The sequence below is a fragment of the Eulemur rufifrons genome, chromosome 16, assembly GCF_041146395.1.
Source record: "Eulemur rufifrons isolate Redbay chromosome 16, OSU_ERuf_1, whole genome shotgun sequence".
Lineage (NCBI taxonomy): Eukaryota > Metazoa > Chordata > Mammalia > Primates > Lemuridae > Eulemur > Eulemur rufifrons.
In genome coordinates, this window is record NC_090998.1 from 12,505,190 (window position 1) to 12,524,902 (window position 19,713).

The 19,713-nt window shown below is 39.9% G+C and overlaps 1 non-coding gene across 1 annotated transcript; it reads right to left on the reverse strand.

Moving 5' to 3' along the window:
• Window positions 1–17,417: 17,417 nt before the first annotated feature.
• On the reverse strand, window positions 17,418–17,524 carry LOC138397683 (U6 spliceosomal RNA). The gene has a single exon (XR_011235815.1). It is a non-coding gene; the product is annotated as a U6 spliceosomal RNA (small nuclear RNA).
• Between the last annotated feature and the right edge of the window lie 2,189 nt (window positions 17,525–19,713).

Here is a 19,713-nt window from a genome sequence, read left to right on the forward strand (position 1 = left end):
AGTAAATAAAGGTCTTATAGCACCTTTAATAGAAAGTCTAAACAGGAATTGAAAAATTAGAAAACAGGAATAAGAATGCTGCAACAACCAAAAAAATTGTGAACCACTAGGTTAGATGAATTTTGCTTCTTTTCATCTGACCCTAAAGGAAAATAATTGGAATGAATACAGTAATGTCCTTTTTTTTTTTACATAAAGAATATGTTTTTAAAAATTGGTATCTGTTTTTGAAAGCCAGAGATTTTTAAATGTTTTTTTTTTTCCCATTTTCTGAGTAAACATACATCTCAATGTGCTCAGTTTTTAATTTCTCAGTGGCTTCCTAGACTAACAATGACGACATTCAACAACAACATTCATGTTTATAAATGTAAACATTTACCTTCAGGAACAGTCTTTAACCAGTAACTGAACCTCTTGTTCAATGTTGGTTAAAGAGCAAGATGGGATATTCTGACCAAATAACAAAATACTATTTTAATTAAAAATACTCTTTAAATTTGTGTAAAGTCAATTTTTTTAATGACAAAAAGATCTATTCTTCTAGTTTAGATCACTGAGTTTTAGGAATATCTCAAACCACTACTATAAAGAAACTAAAAATTCAATGGAATTTGAAAATAAACTATCACCATATTAAATGTCAAATCAAATACAAAAGCAGCTCTTTTGTACAAAGTATGTACTGAATTTTGTTTTCTTAGAGACAGGGTCTCACTGTTGCCCAGGCTAAAGTACAGTGGCACGATCATAGGTCGCTGCAGCCTTGAACTTCTGGGCTCAAACAGTCCTCCTGCCTTGGCCTCCCAAGTGCTAGGATTATAGGTGTGAGCCACCTCGCCTGGCCCATATTGGATTTTTAACTCTCATAACAAACCTAAGAGTTAGATATTATTTTCTTTCCTATTTTACAGTGGAGGAAATTGAGGCTGAGAAAAGTTAAGGCATTTGCTCAAAGACACGTAGCTAGTAAATAGCAAGTTAGGATTTGAACCCAAGAAGTTTTCCCAAAAGATATTGTTGAAAAGATAGACAAAAATACAAAGTATAAATATAGTAGTCCAAAATAATATTATAAGCAATGCCACTATCTTAGAATGTACTTCTCTGATTACTGGTCTAACTGATCACTCAGATATGAGCTGTAAAACTTAGAAAAAAATGGGAGCTTGCTGACCTGGAGCAGACAGAGTCAGCCAGCTACAAATTCCAGCTCTGTCACACGATGGCTGTGTGACTTGAGGGAAACTTAGTTTCCTCATCTGTAAAATGAAGATAACACCAACCTTTCAGAGTTATAATGAGATTTAAATAAAGTACCAAGTAGAACTCCAAGTACAATGCCTAGAATACATGGTAATACTACATACTGATTCCTTCCTGCTTAGGAAAGGCTGTATGTAGAACTGACTCAGATCTTGAACAATGGATTGAATCGGGATATTAAAAGAGAATGGGAAGCTCATTCTAGGAAGAGAAAAAAAGCACAATGAGACACAGCAGGGAAAATGTGTTTAAAATACTTTAACTGAAGCAGAACATTTGAATTTAATAGTATATAATAAGCCTGGAAAGCAGTTTGGTCCAGATTACATCAGGTCTCAGACAAGGAATTTAGCCTTTGTATTACAAGTAGCAGGGAATGATGGAAAGTTTGATTCTTTTTTCAAATTATGCTTTATTGGCCTTCTTTTCTATTATAAAGCAATACATAGTCACTGTAGAAAGTCTAAATTATACAGAAGTATAAAATGTAAAGAATATACAAATCACTTTATTCAATAGTTACCTTGGGAGAGAGAGATAAATTTTTTTATTGTTATATTCCTTGGTGGAAATTTTTTCTTTTTTCCCTAGCTTTATTGAGGCATAATTGACAAATAGAAACAGTATACATTCAAGGTGTACAATGTGATGATATCATATACACATACATTGTGAAATGATTACTACAATCAAATTAACACATCCATGACCACACAGGTACCATTTTCCTTTGGTGGTATTTTGATTGAGTTTTTTTACCACGTACATTTGTTATTTTAATACTAACAATAAAGTTTATAAATAAATGGAAAGCACTAAGCACATTTATGTAACTTTTCTTTTTATGTGAAGATTTGCCTCTAAAAAATGGAATTGCATCTTTGAGTTGGTCACATAACCAGTGAGAGCTCCCCAAGGCTGGAACCATACATTTACAAGGTACAATGATTGCTTATCTTTATTATGTATCTTGTCTGATTATTTTCAACATATAGTTGTAACACATTTTCCTTTTCTTTTTAATATAAGTTATTTAATTTCTCTAAAATATATTGCTACTTTAACACTATCCAAAGATGACCTCTGAGGACATTTCGGTGTATCTTTTCCAGTTTAAAGATTTAAACTTGGAGACGAATGGGATAAAAGTGGAACTTTAGGTGACTTCTCTGACCAAAACAGATTATAAAGATCTAACCTGGTCTCTGGTAGCAATTCAGGCATAAGTCAAAAAGGGACAAGACTAGTACAGGGACAATGGATATGGAAAGAAAGCAACACAAGAAGTAATACAGAGGGAGAATTGACGGGACTTGGTGATTCACGAGCTATGGAAGGTGAAGGAGATGAGTAATGAAAGGTGATGCTACGATGTCACCTGTGGCAGTTTACATAAACGTCAATTTCCTCATCTATAAAATGGGGTTAATAATTGTACCTTCCTTCTAGGGTGGTTGGGAGGATTAAATGGATGACGTCTCAAACACTTAGCACAATAACTGGAATGCATTCCTAGTAAATATGAGCTGTTATTGTTTTTATAGATGTTGAATCTATACAACTTTTGTTATTTAAGAATAACAAAATTCCTGAAAGAAATAGGAAAGTCAGGAAAACCGCTCTGTTTGAGGTTGGGGAAATGGAGTTGGCCTATATTTTAGACATGTCAAATATAGGTTTATGGTGGACAGTCAATTAAAAACATTCAGCAAGAAGCCACCACTGGCCAGTGATGTTTGATGATGGGTACATTTTAGGAAGACTTCATATTCATGAGAAGCAGACATTTGGAGAGCAGATACCACTGCAAAGTATTAACTACACCTCTCTCCCCAAACTCCATTCAATTAGCAGAAATTACCCAAACTAATGAGCAAGCCCTACGTGGTGTTGACGTCTTGGCTGAATGGCTTTCCAGACAGGACAGCTGCCAAAGTAGTGAAGTAGGTTTTGGAACCAGATACATCTGTTTGAATCCCAACTCTCCCATTTACTATTGTGTGATCCCAGGAAAATTAGCTCTCTAAACTTTAGTTTTCTTGTTTATGAAATGGGATAACAAAAATTTCTACCTCACAACATTGATGGGAGGATTAAATGAGACTATTTAACAGAATTAAATGAGACTATTTATAAAATCTAAGATGTGATATAAATACCGAGTATTGCTATTAATCCTGTCTCTCCTTGAGGTTAATAGTTATGTTTATATTTCTTCTCCATCCTTTGTGATGTGAAACACGAGAGGTACTCTCTACTAAACTGCAGGTCACTCTGCCCCCTTGACTTTGGTCTTCAGCCTCTCCCTGTAGCTCGATCCCTGTGGGAACGTTGTTACCCATGGTTATGTGAAATCCCAGAATGCCAGACAGAATCTTTGGGGCAAGATAGTCTGTCAGTCTTTGTTTGCAGAGATCCTCTGTATTAGCTTCCTATCGCTGCTATAAACAAATTATCACAAATGTAGTGACTGAAAACAACACAAATTTATTGTCTTACAGTTCTGTAATTCAGAAATCAAAAATGGGTCTCCCTGAGCTACAATCGAGGTGTCAGTGGGGCTGCATTTCCTTTCTGGAGGATATAGGAGGAAACCCACTTTCTTGCCCTGTCCAGTCTAGAAGTAGCTGCGTCCCTCGGCTCACAGCCTTCTTCCTCCGTCTTTACAACCAGCAATCTCAGCTTGAGTTCTTCCCACCTCTCTGGTTGTCTTCAGCCCTGCTCATCTCTTATTAAGGACCCTTGTGATTACACTGGGTCCACCTGGACAATCCAGACTACTCTCCCTATTAAGGTCTGCTAATCAGCAACCCTAATTCCCTTTACAACCTTAATGCCTCCATTGCTGTGTAACCTAATGTAGTCACAGATTCTGAGGATTAGGATGTGAACATTTTGGGGGACCGTTATTCTGCCTACCATACCCTCCTCAAACAGAACTCCAGGGAGGTTTGCCCCTGCTTTGTCTCTCTGTCTTGCAGGACCTAACTGATTCACTAAACAAAAAAACACCAATCACAGTTTGATACTTGTAATAATCACAATTAGGAGGTCTTTGAAGGTAAGATTTTTCTCCTGGTCTAATCCTGATTCTGCTCTGTTCTTTAAGATTTATTTACAGCCAAACACAGTGAATGTTAACTAAACATGTTAAAAGAAATAGTGATCCTAGTAAATCCTTTCCAGTATGGGGGGAAAAGGTTTATCATCAACCATTCATTTTTATAAATGATATGAGTGTCCATTCCATTTCTGAAACTAACCCACTCCACAAATCCACCATGATTATTACCAATACATTTCTTATTTTTTTTAACAGAACCTCAACAGCAGTGTTTTCATTTTAGCTCCACTTGATGATTAATGGACAGCAGAATATGTCTTAAGAAAGACAGGTGGAAAATATCAGGTTGCAAGGCAAAGCATGTAAATATACCAGAGATGGGAATTTTTCATTTTTTTAAGGGGTAAAAGGCCACTAGTACTATTTTAGAAGTGCTAAAGGTTCAAACACTGTAGTTGGAAATATGCAAAACCTCAGTGCCTTTGAATTTCACACCAAAATTCAGTATTTCTAACTTTTAACTTCTTTTATCTCAAGGTATATGAATGTGCTCAAAATAAATTTGTCCATATCTCCAATGAAGGTACTTTCCACATTAAAAAAAAAATTGTTAATGGTTGATCCTAATTTTCTAGTGAGTAGGAGGCTAGCCTTAGTGTATGATTGAAAGAAAATGTAGTTTGAAAAACAGAAGAGGCTAGCACTAAATTGTTCTATGACTTTGGGCAGGACACTCGAGAGAAAGAAAAGACAGAGTGCCAAGTATTGAGCATCCATCATTTCCAGGCACGGTGTTTACATACATTACCTCACTGAATTTTTACAACATCCCTTCTAGGTAGGCATTTCTATCTCCACTTTAAAGATGAGAAAACTGAGGTTCTGAGATCTTAGGAGACTCTCCCAATCACACAGCTAAGGAGAAGCAGCACTGGGCTTTGAGTCCCATTCTGCCTGACTCCAAAGCCCGTACGTGCTCTCTCTACACTGCCAGCAGCTCTTCCCCGTTTCCTCAACTACACAATGAGGGAGCTGAGTCAGATAATCTCTGATGCCCCTCAAGCTCTGACTGTATGGCCTCCATGGTCGGGAAGGGAAGGGGAATCAGGGAAGGCTCTTGGGCACTGTGGTGGGACATCTTTCTCTCCTGAGTGGGAAAGCACTGGAAGCACGTGTCCTATCTGTACCGTCTTGACTGCCTGTCCCACAAAAGGAGGCTGCTGCTGCTGACACCACCACAAATGATGGGACTTCCAGTGCCCACCAGTTTAAAAAAGAAGCAAGTCTTCTAATTCTCCTTTGTAGGGCCATGTTTTAATAATTTACATTTCCCAAAACAAATCCATCAACACTTACTGTTGAGAATTTTATTGTGCCCAAAACTTAGTTAAATTGTATTATGAGGCTATATCAGGGACAAAAAAGAAGTATAAGATATAATCTGTATTGTCAGGGGACTTACAACCAGCTGGGACAACACAACTAACACACAAAAAATTTTTAAAAACAATGTATAATGTAGTCCAAATAATATGTACTACAGTAGTGCAGAGAAATGGGAGACCTATGGAGGCGGCAGTACCCATGAGAACTGGGGCAAAGACAATGTTCTTCACCTTGCATTCTTGACTAGTCTTTCTTGGCCTTCTCTGTGATTGCGAAATCCTGGTGTGAACCTTTCACATAGTTCAAGCATTCTCAGCTTTGCAGGCCGCAGTGATGTCCTTCATATCACGTCATCTGAATGCCACTTCATCTTTATTGGCATGTATGGGAGGGATAAAACCCCAATGGTATGCAAACACCGTCATGGGTACTTGCTTCAAGCCATGGGAAGTTTCATGCAAAACCAGTTTCTCAACAGGGCAAATGTTGTGTAAAGGTGTAAGAAGCTTGAGAAACTAGTTAAAGGCAAAGCCTGTCACAGCAAGAACCAGATTTGAATGGGGACACTTTTCTGTGTCAGCAATGGTCAGCTTATGGCCCCTCACCTGCAGGGTGCCTATGCTTAAGCACTTCTCTGACACCTTGGGCAAAAGCCACAGGACCATGTTCAATATAACAGGAACTCATTATCCCCAAATCCCTCTGTGTCTGCCCACTCTCATAGGCCACTCTATTGATAAGAGACTCTAAGTCTGAAAAATTATTCCAGAATGCTGGACTTCTCCCCACCCTCAGACAACTAAATATGTGTCCCATTCTCCAAATTCCACCATAAACATAATCTGGGAATACAATCCCTAGAGATAATGTGAGATAATAAGGTAGCCTAGCAGATTTATCAGTCACTATGTATTTACTGTGTGTTCTGAAACAAAGCTAACTGAGGAATGTTTTCCAAACTAGTTGAAGACACGAAATGAATATACAGGAAACCTAAGTGTACCTGACAGAATAATAGCATCAGTGCTAAATCAAGGGTAACTGGTTCGGAAAAGTGAGACATTGATAAATACAGAAGTAATGAGAGAACATTTCACCTAGGCAAAGTTTAGAATAGATCTTAAAGAATGGGAAGAATTTGGATTGGCAGGGAACAGTCATTATGACATTCTAGAAATGAGGAATACCACAATCAAAGGCAGTAAAAGTGGAAGATATATTCATAGAAACCAAGGCAGTCTTGTTTGGAGGAAGGGTGGCATAGAACGTGCACAGCAAGAATTAGTGGGAAATAAAATCATATGGATAGGATGAATTCGTCAACAAATTTAGCAAACACATTAAGTGCTGACTAGGTGTCAAGCACTGTACTCTTGCTGCATAATATCTTACACCTTTAAAGCTTGCAATGTGCCAGGCACTGTGTTAAGCACTTTACCTGTGTTATCTCATTTAATCATCACTACAGACCTATGAGATATGCACTGTTAGTATCTCCATTTTACAGATGTAAATGATGAAGCCCAGAGAGGTTAAGGAACTTGCTCCAGATCACATAGTTACTGTGTGGAAAAGCCTAGGTTTGAACCAAATTAGTCAGCTCAAGCATGGGTTCTGAACGCAATGCTAAACTGCCTTCACACATATTATCTCATTAAATTCTCATAAACCTCCTTATGATATAGGCATTGTTATCCCCATTTTGCAAATGAGGATTCAAGGCTCCAAGTGTCAGTGAATTACCCAAGGTCATTCTGCTGAGTACAGAGCTGGGATTTGAAATCAGGTCTACTGTCCCCAGGTGCATTAAACTTTCCATTATAGTATAGTCACTTGGCAGAAGGGTTGTCTAGTATGGGCTCAAATTAGGGGAAACTCTGACAGCCTGAGAAGAACAGGAAGTCTATATGATAGGAAGGGGAAGAACTTCAGGGTTTTGAACAGACATGATTTGATTAATGAAGATTGGTCTGGCCTCAGCCTGTCACAGGGAATTGAATCAGTGAAAGAGCAGATATGAGCACTAGATGACATTAGAGGAGGTAAGGCCCTAGAAATGGGCATGGGGGGAGGAAAAGATAGAAAAAAGATCAATATTTATGTGGCTCACGCCTATAGTCCTAGCCCTCTGGGAGGCCGAGGCGGGTGGATTGTTTGAGCTCAGGAGTTGAGACCAGCCTGAGCAAGAGCGAGACCCTGTCTCTACTAAAAATAGAAAGAAATTATATGGACAGCTAAAAATATATATAGAAAAAATTAGGCGGGCGTGGTGGTGCATGCCTGTAGTCCCAGCTACTCGGGAAGCTGAGGCAGGAGGATTGCTTAAGCCCAGGAGTTTGAGGTTGCTGTGAGCTAGGCTGACGCCACGGCACTCACTCTAGCCCAGGCAACAGAATGAGATTCTGTCTCTCTCAAGAGGACAACAAATCAAAGAGGACTTTGCTTCTGTATCTAAAACTTAATGGACTATTCACAGGGACTGAGACGTTATATGAGCAGCTGGTTTGTGACAAAAAATGAAGGTCGTTTTTGAACGTGTTGCAGTCTGCTTGGCAGAACAGTGACCAGCACATTCCCAAGGAAATGGTCGGTAGGCAGTCAGGGACATGGGATTGGAGCTCAGGTAGAGAGCTGTCAATCAAACCTGACAAATGCTCTACGAGGACTACTGAAGGGGCAGACCAGTCAGATCCCAACGAAAATAGGTTTTTTAATAGTCAGAATAAGCCAGGAGTCAGCAGAGAATAAAAGTGAATAACAAAAGAGATCAGTCCCATAGGTCAAGACAAGTAGCGCCAAGGCAGAGATAAAAATTAAAAGGACACAGCAGCAGACGAGATCTCACCAGTGTTAAAGAGAAATGACCACGGAATAATTTCCTGTCCTGTTTCTGGCATTTGGGGGTGTTCCCCTATTGCAGGAGCCAAACCAGATTAACTGGATGTGACCCTGTGCTCTGCTCTGCAAAGCAATCAGGACTCTTCTAGCAAGGAGTGCACAGTCTACATCAGCACAGGCAGAAAACTGAAGTTATCAAAAAAGGGGCTCTCCACTGAATTGTACGCTTTGAAATGGCTAAAATGATAAATGTTATATATATTTTACCACAATAAAAGGGGGACCTATCCCCTGAAAATATAAACATCTATGGATCCCCCAAACCTCCAAAAGCTCATCTAATTTAGCATCCCCTGGACCACCCCTCTTTGTTAAAGATCCCTTTCCTTGCCCAAGTTGGTGACTGTGGTGCTAAAGGTTTGAAGGGACCTATGAAGCCATGGATGCTGTGGCTACCTGGCTCCCATGTCCCTTCTGATCTGGAAAGAAAATGGAATAGTCAGTTGTGCTCAATTTGCAGTGGAAAATCCTCTTCTGGCCATTGTGTTGCTCTATCTGTCCTTTTTTCCAAACATTGGGAATGAGATACATTGGCCAAAGCCCCACCCTCTGTGACCTCTTCTGCCTGGCAGAATTAAGAAAGTGAGACGTAGAGCAACTCAGCCAACACCTAGGAGAGACTCACCTGAGAAAGGAACCTAGGCGTCCTGCAATTTCAGTTCTTCCTCATTGCCCTTTGGATACGCCCTTAGGGTTGTAGGGGCCTTCTAACCACAAATCAACTCCAAGCCTATATCCAGTTCTTTTCCTGCTCAATATATAACCTATTCCTAGATCAGGAGTCTTCCACAACCTAGGGCAGCCCAAAGGGGCTCCTACACTCTTGAAAGTAGCAAGGTGGGGTTCCTCCTCATTTTATAAGTGAGGAATTGGGGCCCAGGATTATTGAGTGGTTTGCCCAAGTGCATGCACCTGGCTAATTGCAGAATGGGAAGGAGATTCAGGCCTTCTGATCCACTCTCCAAATCTCTTTCAGCTAGACAAAGAGATCCCAGCTGAAATATTTGGAATTCTGTTTTTATTGAAGCTTTGCTTTTCCCAAGATTTAGTCTCTTTTACTCCCTTTTTCTCGAACGATGTTTAAAATGTCTGGAAATGCCAATTAGGGGTCTAGAAGAGAATGGTGATGGAGTGGGGAGGCTCACTGGTTACCCACAAAACCCTCACAGACTGCCTATTATGCTGTGGCTAAAACTTGGATCCGGGCCCTCCCTCAGCCCCTGTGCAGCAGAGCCTAGTAAGGGGCCCTGTAGACTGGGGCTCTTAGTCCTCTCTGGCACAGCCCATATATGTTGACCTTTGTGTCTGCCTCTGAAATCCTTGATTACCAATGTCAACAGGCAGCCCAGTGGCTTGGGAGGGGCCCTCCAAGGCTATGGCAAGATAGAAGAATGACAGCACAGCTCATCATAAATGTATTTATCAGGTGAACTTCAGGAAAAACTGGTTGCTCAGGCTTGCCACCTCAAGCAAAATAGCTTTGTGTGAAGCTTGACATGGTGTGTCTCTGTGGGTCAGTTCAGCACACAAAAGATTCTTTTTTTCTATGCTGTAGATCATTCAAGCTATAAAGTTAACCAGAGAAATGGATTATCTGTTTTTATCAAACCTATATTTTTCTATGGTCATTTTCTGAAAATGCTGGATTGTAAGTCTAGAACTTTTAAGTCATAGAGTCATATACTCATAAAATAGTAGAGCTGTATGGGACTTGGAAATCACCAATCCAGCCCCTAATTTTGCAGATAAGGAAGCTGTGGTTTCCCATTATTGGAATATTGTGCTTCTATGTAGCCTAAGATTGTACTCATTTCTTTACAAGCTAAAATCACACTGTTGGCTCTCATGGTGCTGGTGGTTAGCCTAAATAAAACCCTTGGTATTTTTCCTATAAACTACTGCTTAGCTAGATTTTCTGTATCCTGGGTTTATACAGTAAATTTCTTAAAATTTTGTTCAGGAGTTTGCATTCTCCCCCTCTATTCCATTTTGCTAACTTTAACTCCATATTCTGGTCTATGACTTGGATTTTGGTTCTGTCTTAAGCTTTGTAAGTGTTTAAAAAAGGGAATGATCATTTGCTAGTGTTCACTTCACAGTGTACCTGCTATCTCATATTTAATAGCTAAATTGTTCTAAATAAAATTCTATTTATGAAAAGCATTTAACTTAGAATTCCCCCACTTAGTTTTTCAGGTCCTCAAGGAGGCTGGGTAACTTTTCTCTTTTTTTACTTGAAGGAGCTCTAAAATGGGTCTTTCCTCCACAGGGCAGAATAATCTTCTATAGATTGTCCTATCAGGACTAGATATGACTGAGACAATGTGGTAAAAGGCCACCCTCTAAACTCCAGCATCTGGGGGATTCTCTTTTATGTCCATTTCTAAATGTAAGTGAATAGTTTATCCATTAGCTGCTGAAAACTGTAGGAGTCAAGAAATTTAGGAGTAGGGAGGAAAGACTTCCTAATCTCTGTAGTACTCTAATGGATATCTGCTGTGTGCAAAAGAAGAATTAAGTTGAGTGGAATATTTGTGATTACTTTATATATTGTAAGTAGCCAGAAACTTAAGAATTATCTCTGACTTCTTCTTCTCCTTCATCCCCCATGTCTAGTAATAAGAATGGCTAACATTCATTTATCAAGGACTTACTATGTGCCATATAGTTTGCTGAGTACTTTATAAGCTTGATTGATTTAATCCTCACAACAATTATTATGATTTTAAGATGAGAAGACTGGCACTTTTAAGGGATTAAATCCCTTGCTTGAACCAACATGCCTAGGATTGATTAATGGCGCCAGATTACCATCCAAGCTATTGTAACTCCAGAGCCCAAATCTTACTCACTATAAGCACTAGTCCGGGTCCTCTAGGAGAGCCAGCAGACCTCACGAGACGTAGAAGGACGAAAGAAAGAACAGGAGGGAGGAAAGAAGATTGGGTGGAAGGAAGGTTGAGTGGAAGAGTCTTAAACTGCGGTGCAGTACTAAGGAAGTTCTGTAAGGACGGTGGAACATCTTGGAGCTAAAGTTGCCCATCCGAGGAGTCCCACATTCCCAGGAATGAGCCTGCCTTAGCTTCCCTGCTGCACTCAGTCATAAAACAGTCTTAGAGAAGCATAAGATCAGCAAGAAGCAGTGATGGATTTCAGAGCACAGAAGTTGGGGTTATGTGAACCTTTCTGTGAGGTGCATTTTCATTGCTGCCATCTTATACCATACTGTCTCTTCAAGCAAATCTGCTAGTTTTGTCTTCATTGGATGTCTCCACCTATTGTCCTTGTTCAAGCCTTGTCATCACTCATCTAGACAATTATGAAAACTTTTTAACTTTTTTCCTTACTTCCAGTTTCAGTAGCCTTAAAATGATTTCCCACAATGCTACCAGGATAATCTTTCTGATAAATAAATGCAACTATGTCATAACCCAGCTTAAGAACCTAGATAAATTCATTGAAAACATCTGAAAGGAAAAAAGAAAGAAAACAAAGAAGCTAGATGGAGATATCTTTTTGTCAATCTTATAATAGGTATGATATTCCTTTAGCACATATATGACAAGAATCTCACCATCTTTTATTAACTAAGCTAACTTCAAAACTGCCTCATACATTTTTGGTAAGGTCATCACTATGATATTTGTATGTGGGACTATCCCAGTTACTATATGTCATTCATCTTCTTTGAAACCCTACAAATTATTTATAGGATAAAACCTAAGCTTTTGATTATGATATACCAGGATCCTCAGGACCCGGCCACTCCATACTTCTCTGACATTATCCCTGCTACTCCTTTCCTGGCATTTAAGACTCTGAAACTACAGTCTTGAATTATTCGCAGCTGCTGCTATGCTGCACATCTTCGTGCCTTTGTTTATATTCTTCTCTCTACCTGGAATGCCATTTTCTCTACTCCTCCTCCTTTCCCTCTTGTGCCTATTTGAATCCCATTTTAGATTCAGCTCAGCTACCACCAGCGACTCATCCATACCAATCCAAAGACGGTTCAGTCCAATCTCCAACCTAGTTCAGGAATCCTAACTAAGGCATTCCGGCAGAAGGTCATGCAAGGAAGAGCTCGTGATTTCACAAGGCAACTGGCTATATCTTTGGAGTGTGCTCATGGTCACATAAACCAATGATGGCCAGTTCTTATTCTGTTTCATCAGGGAGTCTATTGGTCCCTGTTTCTCCACCTTTTCTGTGTGCAGTGGTTAAAATAGTACTCACCTGCAGCTTCAAGATGAATGGAGAGGCCGGGCGCGGTGGCTCACGCCTGTAATCCTAGCACTCTGGGAGGCCGAGGCGGGTGGATTGCTCGAGGTCAGGAGTTCGAGACCAGCCTGAGCAAGAGCGAGACCCCGTCTCTACTAAAAATAGAAAGAAATTATATGGACAACTAAAATATATATATACAAAAAATTAGCCGGGCATGGTGGCGCATGCCTGTAGTCCCAGCTACTCGGGAGGCTGAGGCAGTAGGATCGCTTAAGCCCAGGAGTTTGAGGTTGCTGTGAGCTAGGCTGATGCCACGGCACTCACTCTAGCCCGGGCAACAAAGTGAGACTCTGTCTCAAAAAAAAAAAAAAAAAAAAAGATGAATGGAGAGTTAGAAGAAGATGGGAAGCTGACTGAGAAATTCCCTTGGCAAGTCCTGTAGAGATGATGTCTAGCTTTTAACCTACAAATCCTGGGTAGGGGCAGAGGCGGGGAAGATGATGATGAGGAAGGACGGAGCTTGCCAACAAGCCATTGGTCATTTCCTTCTGGCTGTAATTTCTGAACTTTCTGGCTTTTCATTTCTAAATTCCCTCCCTGTGACTCACAGATGTTTCAGGAGGACTTCAACATGCCCGTGGACTTTAATAAGCGGAGGCATGGGTAGAGGGAAGACGTAGCCAATGATAAACCATGTAAGGATTAGAATTTGGCCACAGCAACTGCAGTTACTGAGATTCCAAATGTTTCTTTAGTGCTTTTTGGTAAATCTCTCATTTTCCAAGACTGAAAAGTTGCATCTAGAACTGGATACATGGATGGAAAATACTCGATATGGAGGAAAAAATAGTGAACAAAGGCTAATTCAGAAACCCTAAGCTTATCTTGAGTGTGGGATAAGAAGTCTGATGAACATGAGACTTCTTTATCCACATCTAGCACAGGCCTAGTGTTTCCAGTTTTCAGTAGGTACTGCCTGGGCCTCTGTGCATTTTAGAGGGTTCAGGACAGTGACTGAGTAAGCACTGGTACATTGTGAAGCAGTTTTCACTTAAAAGTTTATTTGGGGGAAGCACAAAAAGGACTTGTAATACATATGGACAAATCAGAAAAATAGATATCAATAAAAATTTCACTACTAGAAATGTTGTTTACACTGCAATATTGGAAATGAAAACAACAATAAAATTGTACTGTCATTAAGAATCATTAAATTATCTTACCAGCCATTGTTGCTCTGTACACAGCATACAATTAAAATTTTTATTGGAACTTAGGTATCGATCATCTGGAAATATAAACACGAGAATAGAATGATGAAAGGAAATGAGTTGCATTAGATTTTAAAATGTATTCTAAAGCTACACTAATTAAAACAGGCGGCATAGCGCAGAAATAGGCAGATCAAAGAAAAAGATAGACAGTCCAGAAATGGACCCATGTGTAAGCAAAATTAATTTAAGATAAAAGGAACCTTCCAAATCAGTAGGAAAAATATTCAATAAATGGTGTTGGAATAAACGATTCATCTTTTAGAAAAAATGAAAGTAGATCTATATTTTTCTCTGCATATCAAAAATAAATCCTAGGTAAAGACAAATATTAATATAGAAATGAAATAACCAAAGTACTAGAATAAAATAATGAATTTTTATGTAATCTTGCATGAACAAGGCTTTTTATAACACGAAACCCAGAATTCATAAAGAAAAGATTAATAAATATTACTACTTAAAAATGGAAACTTCTGAATAAAAAATACAATCAACAAAATCAAAGACAATCAATAGTCTGGGAAAAAAGTGGACAACACATATGATACATATATAACTTCTAATTCCTTTAGTATAGATGGAACTTTCAGAAATCTATAAGGCAAAGACTAACCACCCATAAAAGAATGAGCAAAGAACATGAACTGGTAGTTCACAGAAAAAGAAATATGAATATACTCAACAAACACATAAAAGAATACCCAACCTTACTGCTAATTCAAAAAAATGCAAATTAAGGCCAGGCTCAGTAGCTCACTCCTGTAATCCTAGCACTTTGGGAGGCCGACGTGGGAGGATCACTTGAGGCTAGGAGTTCAAGACCAGCCTGAGCAAGACTGAGAAATCGTCTCTACAAAAAATAGAAAAATCAGCTGGGCAGAGTCTTAGCTACTTCGGAGGCTGAGGCAGGAGGATCACTTGAGCTTAGAAGTTTGAGGTTGCAATGAGCCATGATGAGGCCACTGCACTCTAGCCTAAGCAACAGAGTGAGAGTCTGTCTCAAAAAAAAAAAAAAAAAAGCAAATTAAAATAACAATGAGATGCCATTTTTAACCTATCAAATTAGCAAAGCTTTAAAAGTTTAATAACAAAACATGTTGGCTGGCAAGTGAGGAAACATGCACTACTGGTGAAAGTACACATCTTTGTAACTTTTTGGAAGAAAACTTGGCAATATTTGTCAAAAATTCAAGTGCATATATACTTCATCTAGAGGTTCCTCTTCTAGGAATTTATCCTACAGATAAATTCACACAAGAACATAAAGATGTATAATCAAAATTATGTGTTTCTGCATTGTTTATAGTAAAAACAAAAAGTAAAACAAGAAGTAAATTCTGAAAGAAAGGAAAGAAAAACAACAGAGGAAGGAGTTAGTGTTCTATACTGTGATATGAAATAATATCCAATATACATTTTTATTTTATTATTATTAGAGACAGAGTCTTGCTCTGTTGCCCTGGGTAGAGTGCTGTGACATCATCATAGCTCACTCACCCTCAAACTCCTGAGCTCACTCGATCCTCCCGCCTCAGCCTCTCAGGTAGCTGGGTGCCGGGATTACAGGCATCAGTCACGTGACTGATGCCTGTAATCCCGGCACCCAACCCTCCAATATATATTTTTAATTGAAAAATATAGAACGGTGTGTTTAATATAATACTATTTGTGTAAAAATGAAAGGGAAAGAGTTCTCTATACTCTTTGTATACATAGAAAACTTCTAAAAGGATATACAGTGGTTGTTATTAATAACTCTGGAGAGTGCATCAGAGAGGTGGGGAAAGAGGTTTTTATTTTTCACCTTACAACTTTATTGTTTGAATTTTCTCCCATGGGCATGTATTACTTTTGAAATAAAATGCTACTTGTTTTACTTTTGCAAATGAAAAAGATAAATTCAATCAGGTTAAGGAAAGTTTCTGTAGAGAACTTGGAGGGTTTTTTAAAAATTTTGTCAACTTTCTCAAATCATATTTGTTCACCTCTATTGAGTAAGTAAATGGTGAGAATCTAAATTCAATCTGACTGTCTACTGATCTGTTTGTCCATCCGTCAGTTCTTGGTAATAGGTATTAACAGTTGTGCCTGGGAAAATGAAGGGCGCTGAGAATTTCTAGTCTGTCCTCTCTATATCCATTACAGGGATCACTCACCTTGCAAATGGACGTGGTTCAGCAAAGGTGAAAATAAAAGACTTCTCTAGAGTGAATGCCATGTCTTAACTTTTATAAGTTAATATTGTCCTGTCCCAGATATATTACAATAGATTAAGTTAAAATTTTGGATGAAGAATGGATGAAGATAATTTCTAGAACATATATTAGGTATTGTCATATAGCTGCACTGCATATCTGTGGGGACGTCCCAGCAGTTCCTTTGTCACTTGTTGCTTGTGTGTGACAGAAAGAATCTGGAGAGAAATGAAGTTAGGACCCTTGGCCTGTGGTCCTCCAGTACCGCCAACATCTGACCAAGGGCGAAAGACTTATGTCAGAGTTTTTGTTCAGTCATCAGATATTTTAAGTGCTTAATATATGCTAGGCCCCTACACTCCAACATTTGATTTTTGTATACCATGCCAAAATATACCATATGTTATGAATATGATATAATCTAGTGTAATAAAATATACCAAAATAAAATAAGAGGTATTGAGGAGCTGCCTGTATGTGAAAGAGCCAGTTTCTCCCAGATTTGTCACTCTCCTGCTTAAACCTTCAGTGGCTCCCAAGTACCTTCAAATTAGGTTCACACTCCTAAGCGTGACATTCAAAGTGCTTCATCATCTATCACCTGTCTGCTTCTTTGCCCTTAGCTCTTGACACTGCTCTCATCTCCTGGGATGCCTATGTTATACCCAAACATAATTATTTGCAGTTCCCCACTATAATTTCACAGAACTTTGCCTTTGCAAATGTTTCTTTTCTTGCCTGCTTGAAAAACTTGTACTCATCCTTTAAGACCTGGCTCAGAAATCAGTCTTTCAGTAAAGAATTGCCTTAGTTCCTCTCTATATGTTATGTATACCTTTATTATCAAACGTAATATGCTATCCTCCTGAATTTATATGTTTACATACTTAAGAAGGTATGTAAATAAAATATAAATAAATCCCCATTGGTGTGTAAGCTCCTTGAGGATAGGGACCCTATGTAGTTAATCTTGATATCTCTATTGTGTGTGGCACAGTGTCTGGTAAAAAGGAGCAGCTCGATACGTTTTATAAATGCATGGATGGATAAAAGAATGAATTAATCATACTATGGCTGAAAGATTTCTTTCCAGTTTGATATTTCTTTTCTTTTTTTATGGACTGCTTCACGAATTTGCATGTCATCCTTGAGCAGGGGCCATGCTAATCTTCTCTGTATTGTTCCAATTTTACTATATGTGCTGCCGAAGCGAGCACGATATTTCTTAATATAGTGACAAATCGAGTAAAACTTGCATCTCTCTTGGACTCCATGTTGTCTGTCCCCAAGCCCCGGCACAACAGGCGCTACTCACAGCATTATAGCGAGGTTCCTGTAACACTTCCTTGAGTGTCCACTGTACAGTCGGTGCAGCCTTACATAGGGAAAGGCTAACTTTAAAACCCACCAATTTGCCGAGTATCTATCATTTAAATTTTGACAATATACTTTTAAGCAGATGCTTGAGTATCTCTTCCTTCACATAGCTAGCATCTCTCCAAACAAGCTTAGATAGCAAGCTGTTTTCTTTGGCAAATTGATTAATGGGGACATTACTCATATGCCTGGTTGTGTGACATTTCCAATAACGTTGTCATTTTGTTTATGGAGTTTATGGTGGGTAAAAATACCCAGGAATTTACTACCAGTGGAGGGACCACCTGTTTGCTGAAAGCGTTAAAGAGGAAAAGCTGGGGAGGCAGCTTCCTTGAAGAATGCTGAAAAGGGTCTAATTCTGTCCCCAGCCGGCCCCACAACAAACTGCCTCCTCCGGGCTTAGCGATAGCCCCCGTGGAACCAAGAGAACAGCCTTGCTGGGTACCTTAGCACTTTGGTTGGCTGGGGATGGAGCTGCCCTACAGGCACCTGGCGAAACTGCAGAAGTAGCTCTTCCCAAGGCTAAAAGATAGCAGAAGAGTAAATGGGGGGGGACAAGGGAAGCGGGGAGAAGGGGAGGCAATGGAGCACTGCAGTAGTGGCAAGGAGAGAAGTGGATCTGCGTGGATTTAGGAGTAGAAGCAAGGGAGAAAAGCTTGAATGCGAGCAGGGATGGGAAGCGGTGGGGGTGGGGCGCCAGTGCAGTCGGCCTACAACTTCCACCTCACCTCAGGCATCTCAGTGTCGGAGAAAGGAGGTGTGATCTTGTCCTCTGGGAGCTGGGACTGGGCTGGAAGGTAACAAGCAAGGGCCTCACCTTCAGCAGCAAGAACAGAGCTGAGTGGGAAAGGAGGCTATCCGACGGAAATGCACCAGAAGGCCTGAAGTTTTCCAAGACAAAACAAAATGAAACAAACTGTGGAAAATCTTTAAGGATTAGGGAGAGGCTGACAAAGTCCAGGCTGATGACCAGAGTGCCAAACAAACACCAGAGGAACAGATCAACATTTCTTGCACAATCCCTGACTGCATGCCGGCAGCCAGCGACGGGCGGCTATGCAATTCAAGAAGTTTATTTGAGGAAGGCAGCATTACTTAAGACAAACGACTTCCTAGTCTACTTTAGAAAAATACCTAGAGACCAGAGCTTCAGTGTAAAGAAAATCAATAAAATTCCCAGTGGTACATGTACTCCTGGTGAAAAGTGGAAGTGTTAGAGCGCGTGGTCCCGAGGACAAACCCAGCGGCACACGGAGAGTTGGAGAATCAAGGTTTATTGGCCAGCGGGCTCAGAGGGGTCTCGCCACCAAATTCTGAGCCCCGTCTACCCAATTTTTCCCACTTTTATTAAGTTGGGGTGATCCAAGGGGTGGGGTCTCAGGTGACTAATGCCTGCCAGGTAATAGGTTAGTTGGTGTGTCAGGTAATAGGTTAGTTTTATGTTGATGCACCAGGTAATAGGTTTAGTGTTATGCTGATGTGCCAGGTAATGGATTAGTTGCTGGGCCAGGTGTTAGGTTAGTGTTATGCTGATGCGGGTCTTCCGTGAGGGGTGGGGGTCTCAGGTGGCTGCTGTGCTAAGTAATAGATGGTGGGGGTCTTCCTTATCAGAAGGAGGGTGTTGCTACCTTTGCGTTTCGAATCTCATTGTTGTGAGGGCAGCAGAGTGTCAGGATGGACCAGAAACAAACAGGCAGCAAACTATCGTTCATCTACACACGGGAGATGGGACTGAGGCCTTTCTGGTGACTGCCTCTAGAAAGAGAGGCGATGGGCTCAGAAACTGCTCAGAAAAGACCAGTGGAAAACTTTACAGGGGCCAAGTGTGGGGAAAGACGTTTTTAAAGCAGCACCTTTCACCTTGGAGAGGTAAAAGCTGAGAAATAGCAAGGTGTGAATCTATGAAAACCATGAACAGTGAGGATAGCCTCAACCTGAGTCTGTTTGTAAAATAAGGATGAAAGGGTGCCCTTTGAAACTTTTTTGAGATAAGCTTAGAATACATATATCCCGGGCTAGAGTGCAGTGG